Here is a 22620-nt window from a genome sequence, read left to right on the forward strand (position 1 = left end):
CACGGAAGAGGTGACACGATTACAATCATCTGAGGATGTTCAAATGAACACAGATGTACAACCTTTAACAACGACTACAAATACACACAGAAGTCAATCCGAAAAGGATCCAATAATGGCATTTTTGCTACAAATGAGACAAGACACGAATCAAAACTTTAACAGAAGGGCACAAGAATCAGCAGACCTAAAACACGAAATCATGGCAGAACGACACACACAGATCAGAAATTAGACAAAATGCACCAAAATCTAAAACACGTAATCAAAGTAGAAATTCAAGCAGTCGCTGAAAAATCAAACCAAGAATTACACACCAAGATTCAAGAAATAACAGATAAACAAGAAGTATTCTAAACAAAACGCTCACATTGATGAACGTTTTAACAATCACACAGAAAACTGTTTGATATGTCACCGCAAACTGGTGCGATCGCAGGGTAAAGCACGAAAAGAACTATCACAAACAATTAATAAACAGCGACAGGACGACAAAAAGAAAGTGTTTGCTCAGGGAAAAACTTACGTGGACAATCACATACACTCGATTTCGGAAGAAATCGAAACAGTTAAGGAGAAAAATATCCAAATACAAGAGAGGCTCACGGAAATCCAATCACATACAATTGAGGCGAAAATTTCTACACACGTTGAAACCCAGAATATTAGGGATAAATTAACAGAAGAAGTTCCGACACTGACAAAATGGAACACACAGAAATCAATCAAGACTCAGAAAATTTGAAAGCAGATTTTAAGAAAGTAACCAAAAGTAATCGTAAATTACGAAACGAATTGACAGAAAAGATCAACGAACTCACTACAAGAATAGACCTGTTAGATACTACCAATGACAGTAAATCAGATGACACTACACCAGTCTCAGTTCAACAGATTTCTAACAGTAAAGATACGCAAATTACAAATGTGCAACAAACAATCGCAGACCTAGAATCACGTAATAATTTGTTACATCCGAAAATCAATTCTTTACAGCAAAGGATAGCTGACACTCAAGAAACAACTGCAAACAATCAATTCCAACAGAACACACACCTTTACGACATGCCTCAGATGCACAATACATATAATGTCGGTAGACTACAGAGAGTAAGAGATCTTAACCAGGCAGAAAGACACACAAATTCATATTCACAACATTACGAAAATAATTACACACAAAGACATGACGGTTTCGACCACAAGCATTTTCTTTCAGTGAGAAAGTTTAAAACATTTAAAAACGACAGGACGCAAATACATCCACTGGACTGGATCCAACAATTCAATGCGGCACTCCCACCATCATGGCCAATTCAACATAAGCTAGAATTTATTATTAGATTTCTTGAAGAGGAACCAGCGAGAAGAAAGCGACCGATTGCTAGACAGCGTTTTTCAGTAGAAGCATTCCAGGAAGCATTTCTAGCAACATATTGGTCAGATACCACACAGAGTAGCATTAAAGATCTGCTAATTAGTCTGACAAATTTCGAGAATTCTACTTTCCCAACAATCACACAATTTTTCGAGTATATGGTTGAACAAAACCAATACCTCAATGAGCCATACGGTCAATCCGCATTAATACAGCTGTGTATTTCAAAACTCCCCAGAGCATTAAAAGTGTCATTATTAACAGGCCAGCAAAAGGACAGCGTGTACGCATTTAGAGACATCCTGCAATTGCTAGAGGTATACCAGGCAGATTATGCATTTGTTAATAAGAACTTTTCACGACATAACGCAAACCGGACAAACAATACTAATTTTGAGCAAACACGATTTGGCAATAACAATCATAATAAAAGCTTTCGTAACGAAAATGAAAACTTTAATCGAGAATACACACAGGGCTTCAATGAACAGCAGTATAATAACAATGTACATTACAATTCAAGACAACAACAAAGCCATCCAAATAACACACCACATATACGACAGGAAATGCCGAACCGGTCAAACTTTCATATGACTCATCGCCAAGAAAATGCGACAGGTGCAAACAGTTACATGGGTCAGCCGCAAAATACACAAAACGAACAAAAACAGCCTTTTCAGAGAAACACGCCGTATAACCACAGCTATGACGACAGAAGGAGAGAAAACAAACACCGACCTAAAAGGACATTCTACATTGATAATTTTCATAGAAATTCAAACAGTGCACAACAACCAAGTTATCGTATGAATGTACCAGACACAAGATTTCATCCACACCTACCGCTAATAATCAAAACGGTAGAACAGTACAGCTCATAGAAAACACACAACACTCCCCAACAGAAAATGAAATGTCAGAACATTTATGACTAGAGATAGCCTGTGATGAATCTCTAAATGACGACACTGTGGATAAGGACAGAGAAAAGATAACGACAGAGAATGCCATTACATTCGACGACGTGCGAGACACATTGTTACACGAAAAACCGATCATGCAGAAAACTATATGCCACCCAATAATCCAGATAAATTTAATGTCACAAAATATTTTAGCAATAATTGATTCAGGCTCACAATGTGCGTAATTAACGAAGACACATTTAACAGATGCAATAGCAATAATTATTACCCAGTATTCCCATTACACAAAACTAAAGTTAAGGGTGCATTTCCAGGAAAAATCATTGAAGTCAAAAGACAGACACAAATAACGTTTGTTTTTGCAGGGCAAACTTTCCACAGCAATTGTTGGATAGTTCCACATTTAACAACTGATATAATATTAGGAATGAATTTTCTCGTACAGTACGACACAAAGATTGACTTTAAATCGTCATACCTAACATTACAGAAGGAAGACAGTGAAGTGGTAGTGAGATTTCAAAACACAGTATCCTCAGAAGAACAAAATATGCACAGGATCGAGATTATTGCAGATTCTAAGGATAACGATTGTTATCTTACACTATACACGAATACACATAGTAACGACATGGCAGAGGAACAGGAGTATAATGTATTAGAGACAATTACACGCAGGGTTGGAGACAGTATAGCAAAAGACGACACAGAGCGCACAGAATTAGAAAATATTCTTGTGCAACATAAAACAGTTTTTAACAATGTTCCAGGAACAATGACAGGATTTGTGTACGAATTTCAGGTGAAACCAAATGAGACTTTCAAAGCAAAACACTTTCCAATCCCGCATATGTACACAGAAGCAGTTAAGAAAGAGTTACGAGCAATGACTGATGAGGGTATAATTGAACCAGCAGCAAGCCAATATATAAATCATTGAAAAGAAGGATGGTTCACTGCATTTAGTTTTAGATTCACATGAGGTTAATAAAATAATCATTACAGAAACTGACCGACCACAGACGTTAGAAGAGTTACTGCAAAAGTTTCATGGCACCTCTATATATACCACCCTCGATCTCAAATAAGGATTTTGGCAAATCCAGTTGCATTCCAAGTGCCGAAAGTATACGGCATTCCTTTGCTTTGGTGAATGTTACCAATTTTGTAAACTTCCGTATGGACCATCGATTTCGTCTGCAGCCTTTATACGAGGCATGAATACAATTCTCCCACAGGATCTTAAAAACAAAATTACTACATATGTAGATGACATTCTAATCGCAGCAGAAAACTGGGAACAGCACAGCCACACCCTTCAACAATTACTGAATACATTCGAGCAGAACGGTGTAACTATAAACCTCCGTAAATCTGAATTTGAAAAAGCCTCAATAAAATTTCTAGGTCATATCATTTCACAAACAGGTATTGCACCAGACTCCGACAAATTGCAAGCATTGAAAGATATCAACGTGCCAACAAATAAGAAGGAACTTCGGAGCTTTTTAGGCCTTATTAATTATTTTAGAAATTTGATTCATTATAAAGCATTAGACACACCCTTGCTATACCGGCTCACAAGTAAAAACACAATTTGGTCATGGAATGAAAACGCTGAAGCTGAATTCGAGAATTTGAAAGAAGCGTTACTAAGGGCATCTTTTTTATCGCATCCTGACCCAACACAAAATTTTTCCAGTGCAACAGATAGTTCAATTACAGCACTAGGAGTACATATTTTCCAGGAAGTAGAGGAGGACGGTAAGACAATCGTTAAACATATTGCGTTTGCAAGCAGGATACTTTCTCCAGCAGAGCGCAATTACTCTTTAACAGAATTAGAGACGCTATGCGTAGTATGGGCATTTAAGAGATTCCGTCATTATCTATATGGAAGACACACCACAGTATATACCGATCACCGAGCAATCCAGTTTTTATTATCAGCAAAACTTACACATGATAGATTAAGCCGTTGGAAATTATATCTATAAGAGTTCGACTTTACTATTGTACACATTCCAGGCATGCAAAATATTGTTGCCGACGTACTGTCAAGATCTATTCAGCATAAACGACTAGAGAAAGAAAATACCTTCTGCTACAACAACCATAGTATTGTGTATATCAAACAAGTAGCTTTCGAAAACTTTATATCATCAGCATTACAGGACATAGAGCGAGAACAGCAGAAAGACGAAACATTAAAAGAGATTGTAACGCTTTGGCGAGACAAGAGCAACGCAAAAATCAGACATAATTACACTATACATCAAAATATTCTGTTTATTCGCTCGTACCCAGACGGCAACAATTGGCTTTTATGCATTCCAGAAGGGATCAGAAACAAATTGATATGGTATACGCACCTAAGCTGTGCACATTACGGAGCTAGGAAGTGCTTTCTAATTCTTCGACAAAATTGTCGCTTCAACAATATGGAAAAACACATTCGAAAAGTTATAGCATCCTGCAAGATATGTCAGAAAGCTAAATCATCTACAGTATCACATATTCCACCACTGTATCCCATCATACCGGTTAAGTTAAGACACATGGCAGCAATCGATCTTTTCGGTCAAATCCCCATAACGAGTAAAGGTTATAGTTATATTCTAGTAGCCGTAGAACTGACATCCAAATTTGTAACATTTTCTCCACTAAGGAAAGCAACACCTAGATCAGCATCAAGAGCATTTATAAGAGATTTTCTATCAATTGTAGGACATGTACAGAAGGTTATTTCAGATAACGGACCACAGTTTAGGTCAGACATATGGAAACAAATGTTAGAGAGAGAGTAAGAACATAACACCAATTTACATATCAAGATATCACAGCTCTTCTAACCCGTCAGAAAGAATAATGAAAGAGATCGGGAAACTTTGTAGAATTTATTGCCACAGAAAGCATACAACATGGGACGAATACATTACAGGAAGTAATAAATGCAATACCTAATGAGTCAACGTTGCTCTCACCAATTGTAATACTGACGAATAAAGACCCACAGAAAAAACTTACTGAAATGATTACTTTTCCAAAGAAGCGTAGACTTCGTCATTGTGAGATAACAGACATGGCATTAGCGAACATTAAACTAGTTGCAGATCGTCGGAGGAGACAGCAGAAGCGGGTAAGTAGATTACGCGAGTACGAGATTGGTGATAAGGTACTAGTTCGTACCCATTATCTGTCACATAAAAGGAAGAACCGATGCAAAAAATTTTAACTTCTACATACAGGACCGTACAGAATTCGAAATATTCCGCAAGCTAATGTAGTACACATTGAAACACTCAGAACAAAAAAATCGAGAGGAAACCACCATACGTCAAACGTAAAGAAGTTCTTAAAATAGAAATACTTTCTTACAGGGGTACATACAGACAGAGTATAACAATGAGCTTTTTGACACATTCCAGCAAGGCCGAATACAGTGAGCTGCTAATGGGTTATTTACGTGCACAAGAGGTCACCTCGATTCGACCGCAGATAAATACTCTAAACACTAATAGCAGTCTTAGAAGCGTTCTCGCAGGACATTTATTTCACATTATGTAAGGTAAGTGAAGCAATTAACAGGACTACTTTAAATGTAAATGTATAACACGTACAAATAATTTTCATACAGTAGTAGCAATTAGATGTATTCTTTAACCCGTGCATGCAGCATTGTTGTCATAGTTCACCAAAATAAACGTGGTTTGAATTATAATATAAGTATTGAATATGGAGAAATGTGGATAAATACTTTACAGGTCATGCCGAGAGTTGACGCGATATTCCAGATGCAGAGAGATGTTGAAGTCATGCCGTGCGCTGACGATTACTAACCATGAATATTTTGTTATAGGTAATACAGAGACATACTGAAGTCATGCTGTGCGCTGATGATTATTAACAATGAGTATTTTGTTATAGGCTACGCAGAGAGATGACACGAGGTACAAAGGAGAGAGGAGAGTGAAGATGTTGGTATGTAAGGAATATAATTTAGTAATGATTTATTTTGATAACAGGTGTCACAGCGCAGCGCAGCACTACGGATGGAGAAACCACATTAAATTGCTTACTTTACGTACATTGCTATTCGAAAAATTTTTTCGGCATTGAACATGATATCTTTTACATCAGATACATACATAGGGAAAATATATCACACCAAATGTCAGCATACCGATTCGCACTCTACGTAAAATACAAATGTTTTCTCTTAAATAACAATGACGATGTGTGTTACAAAACTCAAACATAATATATAGTCGACTGACAATATGACTCGTAACTGACGAACACATTACCGAACATAATGAAGTCACAGAAAGTGACATATTTTGTCAAAACGTACTTTCATATTTCAAAAACTGTGAATTCACAACCTGTGAAGTAATACAACAGTGTCTTTATGTAATTATTTATATGAACACCAGATTATGATTTATTTAGAGTCATAGAAAGTGACATAGTTTGTATAAAGGTACTTGTCTATTTTATTTAAAAAGTTGATGCCTAAATGTACTACTCAATTCCACTTACAGAAATATTTGTTTATGTAATTGACTGCCACGTAATGCTGTATGTATTGTAGACTGAATTCACTAGGAAAATGTGTTTTTTATGTAATTATTTAAAACTATAAACTTTTTCTCCAGTCACACAAGGTGACATATTTTGTCCTTTTAAACGTAAAATAAATACTTTTTATGAGCACAGAGGAACGAGATGATGTAAAATTTGGTAATAACGGTATCAACCATATCCGTGAACCTTTTGACAAAATGATTATACCTGTACCTTAATTCCTGTGCATCCCCATGGTTATGGAGCACAAACAAAGTGAATAGTGAACCACGTTACTTCAACCTACGATGTTTTCTATGAGGTGTCGCCATACCAAGATGCACACCACAGTCATGATGTACGTCAATAGGTACTTGCATACCAAGATGCACACCATCACTACTAATGGACAATTGGAGTTGGAACTTGTACCTGATGTAGCTGCGGCAGCTCAGGCAATTCGATGGTTAACTTAGTGTTTGGTTACACTAAAACTATAGATCAAAGAGACGACGGGAATCACATGGCGAAACCTGGTGTTGTGCTATGTGAGGGAAAGAAACGGACTTTTGAGTGCATTCACAGCCAGTTGCCAGTGCTTTGACCATGCTATCCAATTCCATTTTTCCCTTCCTTGAGTATGGACTAATAGATGCCAATTTATAATGAAACATAAACTATGTTCTAAATTTTGCCATCCATTACTATTAGAAATATAAATAACTTTTACTATCTGATGTACACTTCCAACTTACTGACTCATATTATTTGTATATTTTGATGTATACTCTTTTGAATATTCTCTTTGTTAGACTTAGGAAAACAAATTCTTATGACAGTATATGTACAGGGTGTTTCAAAAATGACCGGTATATTTGAAATGGCAATAAAAACTAAACGAGCAGCGATAGAAATACACCGTTTGTTGCAATATGCTTGGGACAACAGTACATTTTCAGGCGGACAAACTTTCGAAATTATAGTTGTTACAATTTTCAACAACAGATGGCGCTGCAAGTGATGTGAAAGATATAGACGAGAACGCAGTCTGTGGGTGCGCCATTCTGTACGTCGTCTTTCTGCTGTAAGCGTGTGCTGTTCACAACGTGCAAGTGTGCTGTAGACAACATGGTTTATTCCTTAGAACAGAGGATTTTTCTGGTGTTGGAATTCCACCACCTAGAACGCAGTGTTGTTGCAACAAGACGAAGTTTTCAACGGAGGTTTAATGTAACCAAAGGACCGAAAAGCGATACAATAAAGGATCTGTTTGAAAAATTTCAACGGACTGGGAACGTGACGGATGAACGTGCTGGAAAGGTAGGGCGACCGCGTACAGCAACCACAGAGGGCAACGCGCAGCTAGTGCAGCAGGTCATCCAACAGCGGCCTCGGGTTTCCGTTCGCCCTGTTGCAGCTGCGGTCCAAATGACGCCAATGTCCACGTATCGTCTCATGCGCCAGAGTTTACACCTCTATCCATACAAAATTCAAACGCGGCAACCCCTCAGCGCCGCTACCATTGCTGCACAAGAGACATTCGCTAACGATATAGTGCACAGGATTGATGACGGCGATATGCATGTGGGCAGCATTTGGTTTACTGACGAAGCTTATTTTTACCTGGACGGCTTCGTCAATAAACAGAACTGGCGCATATGGGGAACCGAAAAGGCCCATGTTGCAGTCCCATCGTCCCTGCATCCTGAAAAAGTACTGGTCTGGGCCGCCATTTCTTCCAAAGGAATCATTGGCCCATTTTTCAGATCCGAAACGATTACTGCATCACGCTATCTGGACATTCTTCGTGAATTTGTGGCGGTACAAACTGCCTTAGACGACACTGCTAACACCTCGTGTTTTATGCAAGATGGTGCCCGGCCACATCGCACGGCCGACGTCTTTAATTTCCTGAATGAATATTTCGATGATCGTGTGATTGCTTTGGGCTATCCGAAACATACAGGAGGCGGCGTGAATTGGCCTCCCTATTCGCCAGACATGAACTCCTCTGACTTCTTTCTGTGGGGACACTTGAAAGACCAGGCGTACCGCCAGAATCCAGAAACAATTGAACAGCTGAAGCAGTACATCTAATCTGCATGTGAAGCCATTCCGCCAGACACGTTGTCAAAGGTTTCAGGTAATTTCATTCAGAGACTACGCCATATTATTGCTACGCATGGTGGATGTGTGGAAAATATCGTACTATAGAGTTTCCCAGACCGCAGCGCCATCTGTTGTTGAAAATTGTAACTACTGTAATTTCGAAAGTTTGTCTGCCTGAAAATGTACTGTTGTCCCAAGCATATTGCAACAAACGGTGTATTTCTATCGCTGCTCGTTTAGTTTTTATTGCCGTTTCAAATATACCGGTCATTTTTGAAACACCCTGTATGTGCTTTGTTGAAAGAAATATTTCATCATTAACTTACATATTACTACACGTATTTCTATAATCAAATTTTCTCCTTACGTCAAGTCCAAATGACTTAAAGACGTATGAAAATTTTAAGGAAACCCAGTGGAGGGTTATGTAAGACGTGTATATTTCTATTGTCTATTGTCAAATCACAATTTATGAAAGATATTTATATTTTATTAATAGTATTAAGTAGGAATAATTAATATTTGTCATGTTGGAAATAATTGTGGTAGCAGGGAATGTCTGCACCAAAGTATTGTTGGCAAGAGAGACCGCAAATTTATATAATTTTAAAAAGGGCGGGAGAGACCACGTATGGATACATTTTAACAAAAGAGCGGGAAAGACCGCGCATTGATACATTTTGTAATGGTAGCAGGGATTGTCTGTACCAGAAAGCATTGTTCGCACGAGAGACTGCACTTTAGCGTTCGTAGGAAGTCAGTAGTAAGCGAGAAGTGAAGCGAGTAGGCAGCAGGTCTGAAGCGAGAGGTTGAGAGGAGCGGTGTGCCTGCCAGCCACTAGCTATGATTTACAAGAGATTATAAACGGATGTACAGAGACATCAGCTAGCTATTATTATAAGAGGAACTAATATTATTGAATTATTTTTTTGAGAAACTCAGGACTACTGAAGGCATTTTTGCGCAATGCTAGTTGTAAGATTATTGTAAAAAGTAAGTCCCATTCGAACGTTTGTAAAATCATTTCATTCAGAATATAATTAACTTTTGCCATCAATATTACATTTCTAATTATAAATCATCCCAAAAACCATCAACGTAAAACTTTGCAAAATTTTATTGTTGCCAAGAAAAAGTTTCACTATGTATGACGTAACTTCAGTCAAATTAATTAAAGAATAACGTCAGCTTTGCTATTAAAGAATAACGTCAGCTTTGGTAATAAATACAGCCACTTATTACGAAAGCCCACCAGCAGCTAATAGAGTATAGTAAAACAGAGTAAGTATATTCATGTCGCAGTATGATGTTGCAGTCAGACGGCGATCCAGTAACCGTAAAAAAGGTAAGGAACAGTTTTGGGTTATTGCAGATAACGACTGAGGGCCACACGACGACGACACATTCTATGTTTCGTCGAAATAATCCGAAAATCACTTCTAAAAAGCAGCACTTAAATTAGTATGCGAAGATTGAGAAATAGAATAAATTACAAAGGGAAGATTTCATTTGTTATTATTTAGCAAGAGATAGAAATCCTAAGGAAAGGTTTCATAGTTTATTGTAAAAGGGAGGGTTATCATTAAGAAAAGAGGTATAGAGGAGATGGGAAGGTTTCATTGGTAAAAGCTCTCCACTTGCGGGACCACAATCTCATACTTTGTCATTCTGTCAAATATATCTCGTTCTAGCAGAAAGAGGACATGTGTGACTGACATCTACATCTACGTGATTACTCTGCTATTAAAAATAAAGTGCCTGGCAGATAGTTAAATGAACCAGCTTCAAGCTTTCTCTCTACCGTTCCACTCTCGAACGGCACGCGGGAAAAACAAGCACTTAAATTTTTCTGTGCGAGCTCTGATTTCTGTTATTTTATCGTGATAATCATTTCTCCCTGTGTAGGTGGGTGGCAACAGAATGTTTTCGCAATCGGAGGAGAAAACTGATGATTGAAATTTCATGAGAAGATCCCGTCGTAACGAAAAAGCCTTTATTTTAATGATTTGTGACACTATATTCCCTATTTCGCGATAATACAAGACGAGCTACCCTTCTTTGTACATTTTCAATGTAATCCGTCAGTCCCACCTTATGCGGATCCCACACCGCGTAGCAATACTCCAGAATAGGGCGGACAAGCGTGGTGTAAGCAGTCTCTTTAGTAAACCTGTTGCACCTTCTAAGTGTTCTGCCAATGAATCGCAGTCTTTGGTTTGCTCTACCCACAATATTATCTATGTGATCGTTCCAATTTAGGTTATTTGTAATTGTAATCCCTAAGTATTTAGCTGAATTTACAACCTTCAGATTTGTGTGACCTATCGCGTAATCGAAATTTAGCTGATTTCTTTTAGTTCTCATGTGAATAACATCACATTTTTCTTTATTCAAGGTCAATTCCCACTTTTCGCACCATGCAGATATCTTATCTAAATCATTTTGCAAGTCGCCTTCATCATCTGATGACTTTAAATCTGCAAACAATGTAAGACGGCTACTCAGATTGTCTCCTATGTCGTTAAAATAGATCAGAAACAATAGAGGGCCTGTAACACTTCCTTGGGGAACGCCGGATATTACTTCCGTTTTACTCGATGACTTTCCGTCTATTACTACGAACTGTGACCTTTCTGACAGGAAATCACGAATCCAATCGCACAACTGAGGCTATACTCAGTAGACACGCACTCTCTCCCCACTGCCACACCACACTGTCCATGCGTGAAGGGAGAGGAGGAAATCGCGAAAGCGCTACATTGGAACGACAATTCTGCTGCACTGCATACGACTTCATTTCATATTTCGTATTTCTCAACACCATAGATCAGAAAAAAATAGCTATTCGGAATTCTTTAATTGTTTTTGGTCAACTGAAGACGTAATATAATTTTTATCTGGTACAAACTGTGAGCATTCAGACAGACTTGGACAATGTCACATATTTTTGCACTCAGTTTGTCACGCAATCGTGACTTATTTAGTCTCATTATCGATAAAAGCATTTTGCACACGTGAGTAGATTGAAAAATTTTATCGCGTTTGTGGAGATGTGGAAACTCCTCCCGTATTTGACAAAGCCACAATCTCACCTCTGCTTGCACCATTCATCACTATCAAAATGAAGTCCTCGAAGGTGCGCTTCAAGTTTTGGAAAGAGATGAATATCAGATGGAGCCAAGTCGGTAGTGTATGGAGAATGTCGGATTGTTACAGATGTCGCAGCACTCATGTGTGGTCTGACAATGTCATGTTGAAGGAGAGGGTGCTCCATATGTGGACAAAATCTTCGAATTCGAAACTCTATTGCAGAATGCTGTTTCTCACTGCCACATTACGTCATATTACACGCTATAGTCTGGAGCCCTCTAGAGGCAGCAGGCTGCAGATATTCAGACAAGAAGAATAAACATGTAGGGTGTTAATAATGTTTGTTTTATTTAAAAAGCTGTGAGAGTTTTCACACTAAAAAATTCAGAGGCATTACTTTACAAAACAATATTGTAAATAAAATTAAGACGTTGCTTGTCCTCATCTCCGTAATCGCTGAAAATTGCTTCCTATAAACAGTGTACATCAAATGAATTCAAATCAATTGAATTGAAGTATATTATGACAGTGAAACATGAGACATGTGAGTCCAGCACTGGTTTGACATCTATCACGAGTCTCGTCATCATTTTTTTTCACTAAACAGGGGTATGATGATCCCACAATCACTTCTGATTATCCCGGTAAAGACCCCATTTCGAAAAAGCAGCAAACGTAATAGTATGGCTACCTAACACACGGTGCACTTTATTTTCATTTGTGATATAACGTGAAGTACAATACTGACCTTGAGAAGAGGTCATAGACCTATCGATACATCATCAAGCCTGCACCCATCCTCCCCTCCTCTACCCATTCCCTTCCTCCCTCCAACCAAATGCAGCATAGTATTAAAATTGTAAGGTGGCAGCTTTAATGAATGCTAATTTCACTCGTCAGATTTTATATGTTGGAACAAGTGGATGGATATGTCACCTGACATACTTCAGTGATAGTGAGCAGATTTGCCTATCAAAATATACAGTATGTAATGCAAAAAAGTATGACACTCGATTTGACGGTATTAACACACTGAAACCAGATCCTGCATGTCAATGAGCAAAAGGTGAAAAAAAACTGCTTGAAGAAACGCTTTAGTTTGGGACAGACTCGAGTTGTGCAGCCACAGCCCGCATACAATGAAATGCTCCTAACAGGGGTCGGTGACCCGCAGCGAGGGAGACAACGAACGCACCAGGCGATTCATCTAAGGGAGCAGGTAACGACCCAGCCCTGCTGCGATGGAGATATTCCTTAGAAAATTGCGTTGACGAATTTCCAGATGGATACAAACAGGCCAGAGACGCAGTTAAAAGAAAGTCGCATTTACTGATCATGTGAAAGGTCCGTGGTGCTCTCATGATGTATACGTGTAACTTCTAGGCATCAGGAGTGGTCTCAGAATGTCCGATTGGCTGAAATAAACTCAGAAGGAGTAGAAGAGGCGAGACTACGGCGCAGTTCAAAGGTACGACCTTTGCAATTGGTGGGGGTATGCTCCCACTGGTCTGATGCGAAGGACGAAAGGGCACAGGTGGGGGGAATACAGTTTTTGCTACGAAAGACAGAATACCGAAAACTTTGGGGACTCTCCTCTGAACCAGCGTCGAGTGTAGAGCACGTCACATCACGCTCTGTACAACGCCAAAAGAGGAATTTTGTGTGAACACTGCATTCCCTTTGGCTGACATTCAGCTAGAAATTAGTTGAAGAGTCATTGAGCTCCGATAGCGGAGAAACGAAACAGCCACGTAGTTAATTGTTCTTGCGAGAACTGAGAGTGTGTTGAAGAATGCACGCTGCTCCATCTATGCACGTGTATATCGCCATATTTTCCAGGCTAGGGATGAGTGTATGTTTTCTCGCCTAACGAGAAACATAGGGCAGTTTCACATGATAAAATAAGTAAAGATTTCAATTAGCTTTTTATAGGATTATCAGAGTGCGAGAGCAGCCATGCAGCTGACAACACGTTGCTGCTAAAGGTAAATGCCGCTGGCAGAAGCGTAAAATTATTGGATCACCAGCTTGCATCCACTGTGAACATGATGAGCAGCTGTGAGTAATCTTTTACTTATCTTGCCACAAAGAACTAACCATGGCCCGCAGACTTGATTGTCATCGTAAATAGTACTGAACTTAGAATCGGAATTGCATGATTTCACGTAATGTTGGGCAACTCGCAGTGCTTCACTGTCTAGACGTAAGAAAAATGTTGTAGAGGACCTTCTATTTAAATTTGATATTTTTGTGTTCAGTGTTATTTCTGCTAATCAGGACATAATACGTTATCTTGACAATTGTCCTGAACCCAGTGTTCTGACAACAATACAGAAACTAAACAAATTTTGTACAGCTAAACACCGATGTTCTCTGTCGTAGAATAAGGATCCACTCCTAACCCCAGTAATTTATTCTAGTGACGTTAACGCAATCACAGGGTGTTCTTGCTAGTGTCTGACAAATCTAAAACGGCGTGGAGTATCAGAAAATGAAACAACTGATCAAAATCCAAGGTGTGGGACTTGTGCAACTGTGATAGAGGGAAAATTATTAAAATAAAGCCACTCCTTGTTGCCCCTCTCCTCCCAATCACAAGAGATGCATGAAAATGATATTTGTGGAAAAGATATTTGTCACATACACACATACACACACACACACACACACACACACACACACACACACACATGTCTGTACAATACACAGGAGTGTTTTCAACTGAAATGGCAAACGTTTCAGAAACAGTTCAAAAATAGGTGTAAGATTGGCAGCACCCTCAAAACGTTGAGAATGCTGTCCTTGTGATTCTTTCACGGCCATAATGAATTCTTCAAACCACACGTTTTCTTTTAATGTCAGTGAGCTTAGAGAACTGGACTGTGTTTGTCAGAATGTGTCCCATCTACAACACGATTTTCTTTTTAAAAGCATTCCCATCAAATCAAAAAGAAGTTGTTTCTCACCTTTCATTGTCGTACTATGCGCAATGTAAGTCAAGTCCACTTAAAATGTGAGCTCTACAATCCATTACAGATATAATTTTCGTTGCTGCTCTCCTTTTTCTTTCATACATTCATCAATATCTGACTTTAAATCGAGAAATAGTGCCAACCACAACCCATGATTTAAACAATGTACTTTGCAAAAATATGTGAAGTCTCCATATTCTTCGTTCAGTTCCATCGAAGACTGTTGAACTGATAGTGGAGTAATACATGGGACTGAAGAAAATTTACTATCCTACCACAAGTTTCACCAGGTGCTCCACGCTGGCAAATTTACCCCAAAGAACTTCCTGACTTAGAGAACAATGAATCCCGTTTGTTGATCGTTATAATTTTTTGCTCTTCCAGCGCAAATAAATCTTTTAATTCCTTCTGCGTAGTGTTATAATGTCGTTCCACAGCAAATTTGCGGCCCCGTCGATTATACGACTACATGATAGTTGGTGAACTGAAGAAAGTCGTGCAGACTGAAAAAAGTCGATACACAATGCCGCACTAAATTTCATGCTGTACCGAGTACTTTAGAGAACGGCCAAGCAAAGCCAAGACAATCATAGCCTCGAACCATCACAACTATTATATATAGCTTATAATGAAACTTACGGATGTGATTGGCGACACAGTCCATAAACGATTATTTCTAATCACTAATGGAAATATAGTTGTGAATGTCTTTGGTGCCGCATCATGCAGTTCAGGTATATTTTAAGAGCGCATGTGCGTGCGTGCGTGTGTGTGTGTGTGTGTGTGTGTGTGTGTGTGTGTGTGTGTGTGTGTATGTTTGTGTGTGTGTGTGTGGCCGGCCGAAGTGGCCGTGCGGTGGTAGGTGCTGCAGTCTGGAACCGCGAGACCGCTACGGTAGCAGGTTCGAATCCTGCCCCGGGCATGGATGTGTGTGATGTCCTTACGTTAGTCAGGTTTAAGTAGTTCTAGGTTCTAGGGGACTAATGACCTCAGAAGTTGAGTCCCATAGTGCTCAGAGCCCTTTGAATCATTTTGTGTGTGTGGGTGTGTTTGTGTGTGTGTGTGTGTCCGTGTGTGCGTGTGTGTGTGTGTGTGTCCTCTAGACTTAGAACTACTTAAACCTAACTAGCCTAAGGACAACACACACATCCATGCTCGAGCCAGGATTCGAACCTGCGACCGTAACAGCAGCGCGGTTCCGCACTGAAGCGCCTAGAACCACTCGGCCACAGCAGCTGGCGTGGAATATATCTTTTCCATAAATATCTTTGATCATGTCATTTTTTGCATTATTTTAGTACTACGCTGTGATTAGTAGGAGATAGGGTAAGGGGGAAACAAGGAGTGGCTTTTAAAAAAAAAAAAAAAATGTGTGTGAAATCTTATGGGACTTAACTGCTAAGGCCATCAGTCCCTAAGCTCACGCACTACTTAACCTAAATTATCCTAAGGGCAAACACACACCCATGCCCGACGGAGGACTCGAACCTCCGCCGGGACCAGCCGCACAGTCCATGACTGCAGCGCCTTAGACCACTCGGCTAATCCTTTTTTAAAATAATTTTCCCACTATCATATTTGCACTAGTTCTACACCTTGGTTTTTGATTAGTTGTTTCATTTTAATACTATACTGCGTTTGGTTGGAGGGGGGGGGGGGGGAGGCGAGGAGGATGGGTCAAGGCTTCATGGCGTCATCAAGAGGTCTGTGATCTCTTCTGAAGGTCAGTATTGTAGGTCACGTTATGTCACAAATGAAAACAAAGTACATCAGGTGGTAGGTAGCCATATTACTACGTTTTCTGCGTCTTTGATATGGAATCTTTACCAAGACCATCAACGGCATTTGTGGAGTCATCATACCAGTGTTCAGAGAAAAAAAAAAAAAAAAGATGTGATTCGTAATAGATGGCAGTCCACACATGGCGCACCCTCTCCTTCGGCATGACATTACCAGACCACACATGAACCCTGTGACATCTGTAACAATCTGACGCCTTGGTTTTACTGTTATCAATCATCGTCCATACAGTACCTACTTGGCTCCATCTGATTTTCATCTGTTTCCAAAACGCAAAGTTAAGCACTTTTGAATACATTGTGGGAGTGAACAGGGGTCAAAGTGTTACAAATATTTACTATCAAAAACAGTCTTGATCACAATTTATTCATTACGGTAACCGGTTTCAACCACTATTGTGGTCATCTTCAGATCAATGAGTAAGGACCTCCTTCTGCTGGAGATTCTTCTCAAGACTGTTTTTGATAGTAAATATATTAAAGTTAAGCATTTTACAGTGATAGTATCAATAAAATTGTCTCTCATTGGAAGAAAAGTGTTCGTCACCAGATTGACAATGTTGAGATATAAATATGTAGATATGAAAAACAATTATGTAAAATGTTAACAATCTTTTATTTATTTAAAAGTCCTTAAAGAGCTTTCACCGAAAAAATTCAGAAGCATTACTTCTCAGTGCGCCCTCGTTTATACAGTAGTATGCAAATCTTTCTGTAGTCTTTGTGAACGAAGAACTCCAGACCACAGTCACAGTCCAGGAGTCTTGTTTTCCTTGGTAGAAAAATGTTCAAATGTGTGTGAATTCCTAAGGGACCAAACTGCTGAGGTCATCGGTCCCTAGACTTACACACGAACTTCCGACAGGAGAGGCTGCGCAATCCGTGACATGGCGCCTCAGAACCGGACGGCTACCTCGCGCGGCTCCTTGGCAGAGTGAGGTGCCATTTCTTGCTCAGGAGTGGTTCAAATGTGTGTGAAACCTTATGGCACTTAACTGCTAAGGTCATCAGTCCCTAAGCTTACACACTACTTAACCTAAATTATCCTAAGGACTAACACACACACCCATGCCCGAGGGAGGACTCGAACCTCCGCCGGGACCCAGGAGTGATCCCATTCTAGATCCCATTCCGGCTGAAGCGCTGGTATCAGTGGTCGCTTGTGGGCACGAAGAGCCTTACTTCTGTGCTCTGTGTTGTGGCCACAGAGCACAGAAATAAATAAATGCTCTGTGCTTGCAGCCAAGCATACAAGCTGCACAGCACAGTGTTGTCTGACACTTGTGTACCAGCCGCGGTGAGGCTCTGACCGGTCGCCGTGCCGTATATCACCCAAGGTATGGTCCGAGGGCTTCGCAGTATATCAGATAACGTGGCGGTAGAGCACTTCAGTTCTGCTGGCCCTCTAAGCTTAGGAAGCCAACGCATCGAGAACACCTGTTTGACAAAAGAAATTTGTTTCCAAGTTGGAAAGTTCTTCCCAGAAGAGAGTGGTGTGAAGTGGTGAGCATTCTGTGAAAACATGATAAACCACAAGAGGTCTTCACATGGGAAAGCACTGGCCAGTTTGTTGAAAATTTAGAACTTGACTCTTTTTACTGGTTGACATTAGGCTAATAATTTAGAAGAGAATGGGCCAGATTGTTGACTTCCGAATAGTCCAAAATGTGGAGCCGGCAGATTGGCTTCGGAGGCATTTCGGTGTCAAACTGGGGACGTCAGGAAGACTTGTTCAGAACTAGGTTCTTCCATAAGTTAATACTGGAAACTCGGAAACTGTTTACTTACGGCCTTGCCATTGACAGGAGGTCTGTAAAATTGTCTAATTAGTACAACAAAAGGGGCACAGACGTAGAAACTACAGATAGTTTGCAGAACGGACGGAACACCAATTCTCCTCCGGCACCCAAACAAGCGGACTTCATCTCCAGCCGACATTGTGTCCTCAGCAGCATGGATATCTCTGCCAGTAACATTTTGCAGCAGATCGAGACCTCTGCTCCACTGCGTCCTTAGTTTCGTCAGGCTTAGGCAAATGAGTGAGGGCATTTCAGAAGTTAATGGTAGGCTCGATGTCAGGATTTAGCAATATTTTCGGACCTTATTATTTCGTGGAGAGTTTGAGGGCACATTCAATTTTTTTTCTTCATGTAGTATGCATGATTCAGATAATCAAGCTTCCGTCGTAAACACCCAGTCAATTAGCAGATGCCGCGAGTTTGTAATTGTGTAGATTATTTATGAGACGATAATCCCTTTGTATTATTCATGATCAACAATCATTTAGCCTGTATACTTCCAATTTCTGATCCTCGGCCAGGTCATATGATTAATTCATGGCAATTTTTTATAACTCAGTTTGCAATACATCGACTCGATTTGGAATCATGCTTCATTTTATAATTAGATGGCTTCAGTGACAGTAATTCAATGTATTTCTACATGATCAATCAAAGTCTTATATTTCATTACGGTCCTTTTCTTATATACATTTATACGTAGCGCACATTTCGTTTAGTTCACATGAGCCTATGGACTTGATGTCTTACGACAAGCGGCGGGCCGCTAGCACTCGTACGCAGCACAGGCACACGTGTGGTCTGGCGCCTTAGCCCGTTACGATAATCGCCTTTACTCTATAGCTGGCGCTCTCGTATGGTGTTCAGTAGGCTCGTGAAACTTTGGACCCCGCTTTCATAGAAACTGTTGAGAAGGACATAGTGCTGGAACAACAAAATGGTTCAAATGGCTCTGAGCACTATGGGACTTAACATCTGAGGTCATCAGTCCCGTGAAACTTAGAACTACTTAAATCTAACTAACCTAAGGACATCACACACATCCATGCCCGAGGCATGATTCGAACCTGCGACAGTAGCAGCCGCGCGGTTCCGGACTGAAGGACCTATAACCGCTCGGCCAGCTGGAGCAACATTTGTTGTACAAGGTGCGAATGGTGCGTAACATCGGTGACCCATTGGATGTAAACTTCCCATGTAAGGCTTGGAAAGTGTCGGGGTAGGAAGCCTGATATTGATTTTCCTTTGTTTTCGTGACGAATGAAGGTGAACTTCACCATAATGTTTGTTACTAAATGTGAATGCCAACGATTTTCGCAGCAAACATCGCATCACTGGCGTGCAACTACATAAGTTAGTTTTCTTGCAGGCTTTCCTTTCTTTAGTGGTGCATCATACATTCTCAGTATTCTTCAACCATCGTGATTTTTGTCTTCATACTAGTGTAGAAGCCAGTTTTCTTACTTTCCCATTTTCCTTTATCTGCCTTTCTGATCAAAGTTTTTGCTATTTACGCCTGTGTCGACAGTACATCGAAGTTCGTTAACGTAAAAATCACTCATTTCCACAAAAACAAGAAACCATCACTTCTCGTCATGCTGAGTCTGCTGTGCTACTGCACACATAATCACATTCTGCACTGCATTGCCTATCCTATACCAGTGACCCAGTGACAGTACACACACACACACACACATCACAAAACACTTGTATTAACTAGATAAAATCGAATCAGAGAACAGTGGAAGAAAAGGTCGCTCCTTGTCAGAAATGGTAAGTTATTGATGAGTGTCGTTACAGTATAACTGTGCTAACATTCCTCGAAAACAAACCACTCATTCAGTCTATATGAGAGTACTGAAGAATATACACTACTGGCCATTAAAATTGCTACACCACGAAGTTGACGTCCTACAGTCGGGAAATTTAACCGACAGGAAGAAGATGCTGTGATATGCAAATGATTAGCTTTTCAGAGCATTCACACAAGGTTGGCGCCGGTGGCGACACCTACAACGTGCTGACATGAGGAAAGTTTACAACCGATTTCTCATACACAAACAGCAGTTGACCGGCGTACCATCACGATTCCGACTTTGATAAAGGTCGGATTGTAGTCTATCGCGATTGCACTTTATCTTATCGCGACATTGCTGCTCGCGTTGGTCGAGATCCAATGACTGTTAGAAGAATATGGAATCGGTGGGTTCAGGAGGGTAATACGGAACGCCGTGCTGGATCCCAACAGCCTCGTATCACTAGCAGTCGAGATGACAGGCATCTTATCCGCATGGCTGTAACGGATCGTGCAGCCACGTCTCGATCCCTGAGTCAACAGATGGGGACGTTTGCAAGACAACAACAATATGCACGAACAGTTCGACGACGTTTGCAGCAGCAGGGACTATCAGCTCGGAGACCATGGCTGCGGTTACCGTTGACGCTGCATCACAGACAGGAACGCCTGCGATGGTGTACTCAACGACGAACCTGGGTGCACGAATGGCAAAACGTCATTTTTTCGGATTAATCCAGGTTCGGTTTACAGCATCATGATGGTCGCATCCGTGTTTGGCGATATCGCAGTGAACGCACATTGGAAGCGTGTATTCGTAATCGCCATACTGGCGTATCACCCGGTGTGATGGTATGGGGTGTCATTGGTTACACGTCTCGGTCACCTCTTGTTCGCATTGACGGCACTTTGAACAGTGGACGTTACATTTCAGATGTGTTACGACCCGTGGCTCTACCCTTCATTCGATCCCTGCGAAACCCTACATTTCAGCAGGATAATGCACGATCGCATGTTGCAGGTCCTGTACGGGCCTTTCTGGATACAGAAAATGTTCGAGTGCTGCCCTGGCCAGCACATTCTCCAGATCTCTCACCAACTGAAAACGTCTGGTCAATGGTGGCCGAGCAACTGGCTCGTCACAATACGCCACTGACTACTCTTGATGAACTGTGGTATCGTGTTGAAGCTGCATGGGCAGCTGTACCTGTACACGCCATCTAAGCTCTGTTTCACTCAATGCCCAGACGTATCAAGGCCGTTATTACGGCCAGAGGTGGTTGTTCCGGGTATTGATTTCTCAGGACCTATGCACCCAAATTGCGTGAAACCGTAATCACATGTCAGTTCTAGTACATTATATTTGTCCAACGAATACCCGTTTATCATCTGGTGTATCAATTTTAATGGCCAGTAGTGTATATCAATACTGCAACATCCACTGGACTTCATAATGATAGTGAAAGATTCAAATTTGCATCAGGAGTCAGACAGGGAGATACCACGTCACCAAAAATTTAATCCGAACTGCCCGAAAGGAAATTTAAAATCCTTAAATTAGGGAAAAAGGAAGTAATACGTGATCATGAAATATTAATGAACCACCTTCAATGTGCTGCACAGATGCCTCTGATGCAAATAAACTTCCACAATTCACAAAACATCTTACCAGAGCCGATTTGATGATACTATTATGAATATAAATGTAACGAGAAAAAATGAAATACAAGTGACATACTGAAAATAAAATAGAAAAAATGACAATGAGGTGCATCTGGGCTGTTGGTTTTGTGATAGTGAATATCCGCCAGGAACGACACGTGGCTCGGATTCCACGTAAAGGGGGAGGGGAGAGGGGGAGGCGACAGGGGGACGGGGGAGAACAGTATCAATAGCGCGGCTATCACCCTTTCGCTCACATACACGACCAGATTTTGCTAACGCAAAAAGCCAGGTTCGGTGTCAATACGTTTCTACTGGTGACGCACTGACTTTTAATTAGTTTTATGTTACACGTCAACGTAAACAAAAATATAGGCACGATCTCGTTGCCCAACAACCAGGCAGTAATGGATCTGAACAGTCGCCCCATGCGCTGATTGAAATATGTACTTACCACGCACAGTAGTTTCTAACGTTGCTGCCGGTACCACCGGCGCTGGAAAATGCCAAGAAAGGAAGCT

Source organism: Schistocerca piceifrons, chromosome 2 (assembly GCF_021461385.2).
Source record: "Schistocerca piceifrons isolate TAMUIC-IGC-003096 chromosome 2, iqSchPice1.1, whole genome shotgun sequence".
Classification (NCBI taxonomy): Eukaryota; Metazoa; Arthropoda; class Insecta; order Orthoptera; family Acrididae; genus Schistocerca; species Schistocerca piceifrons.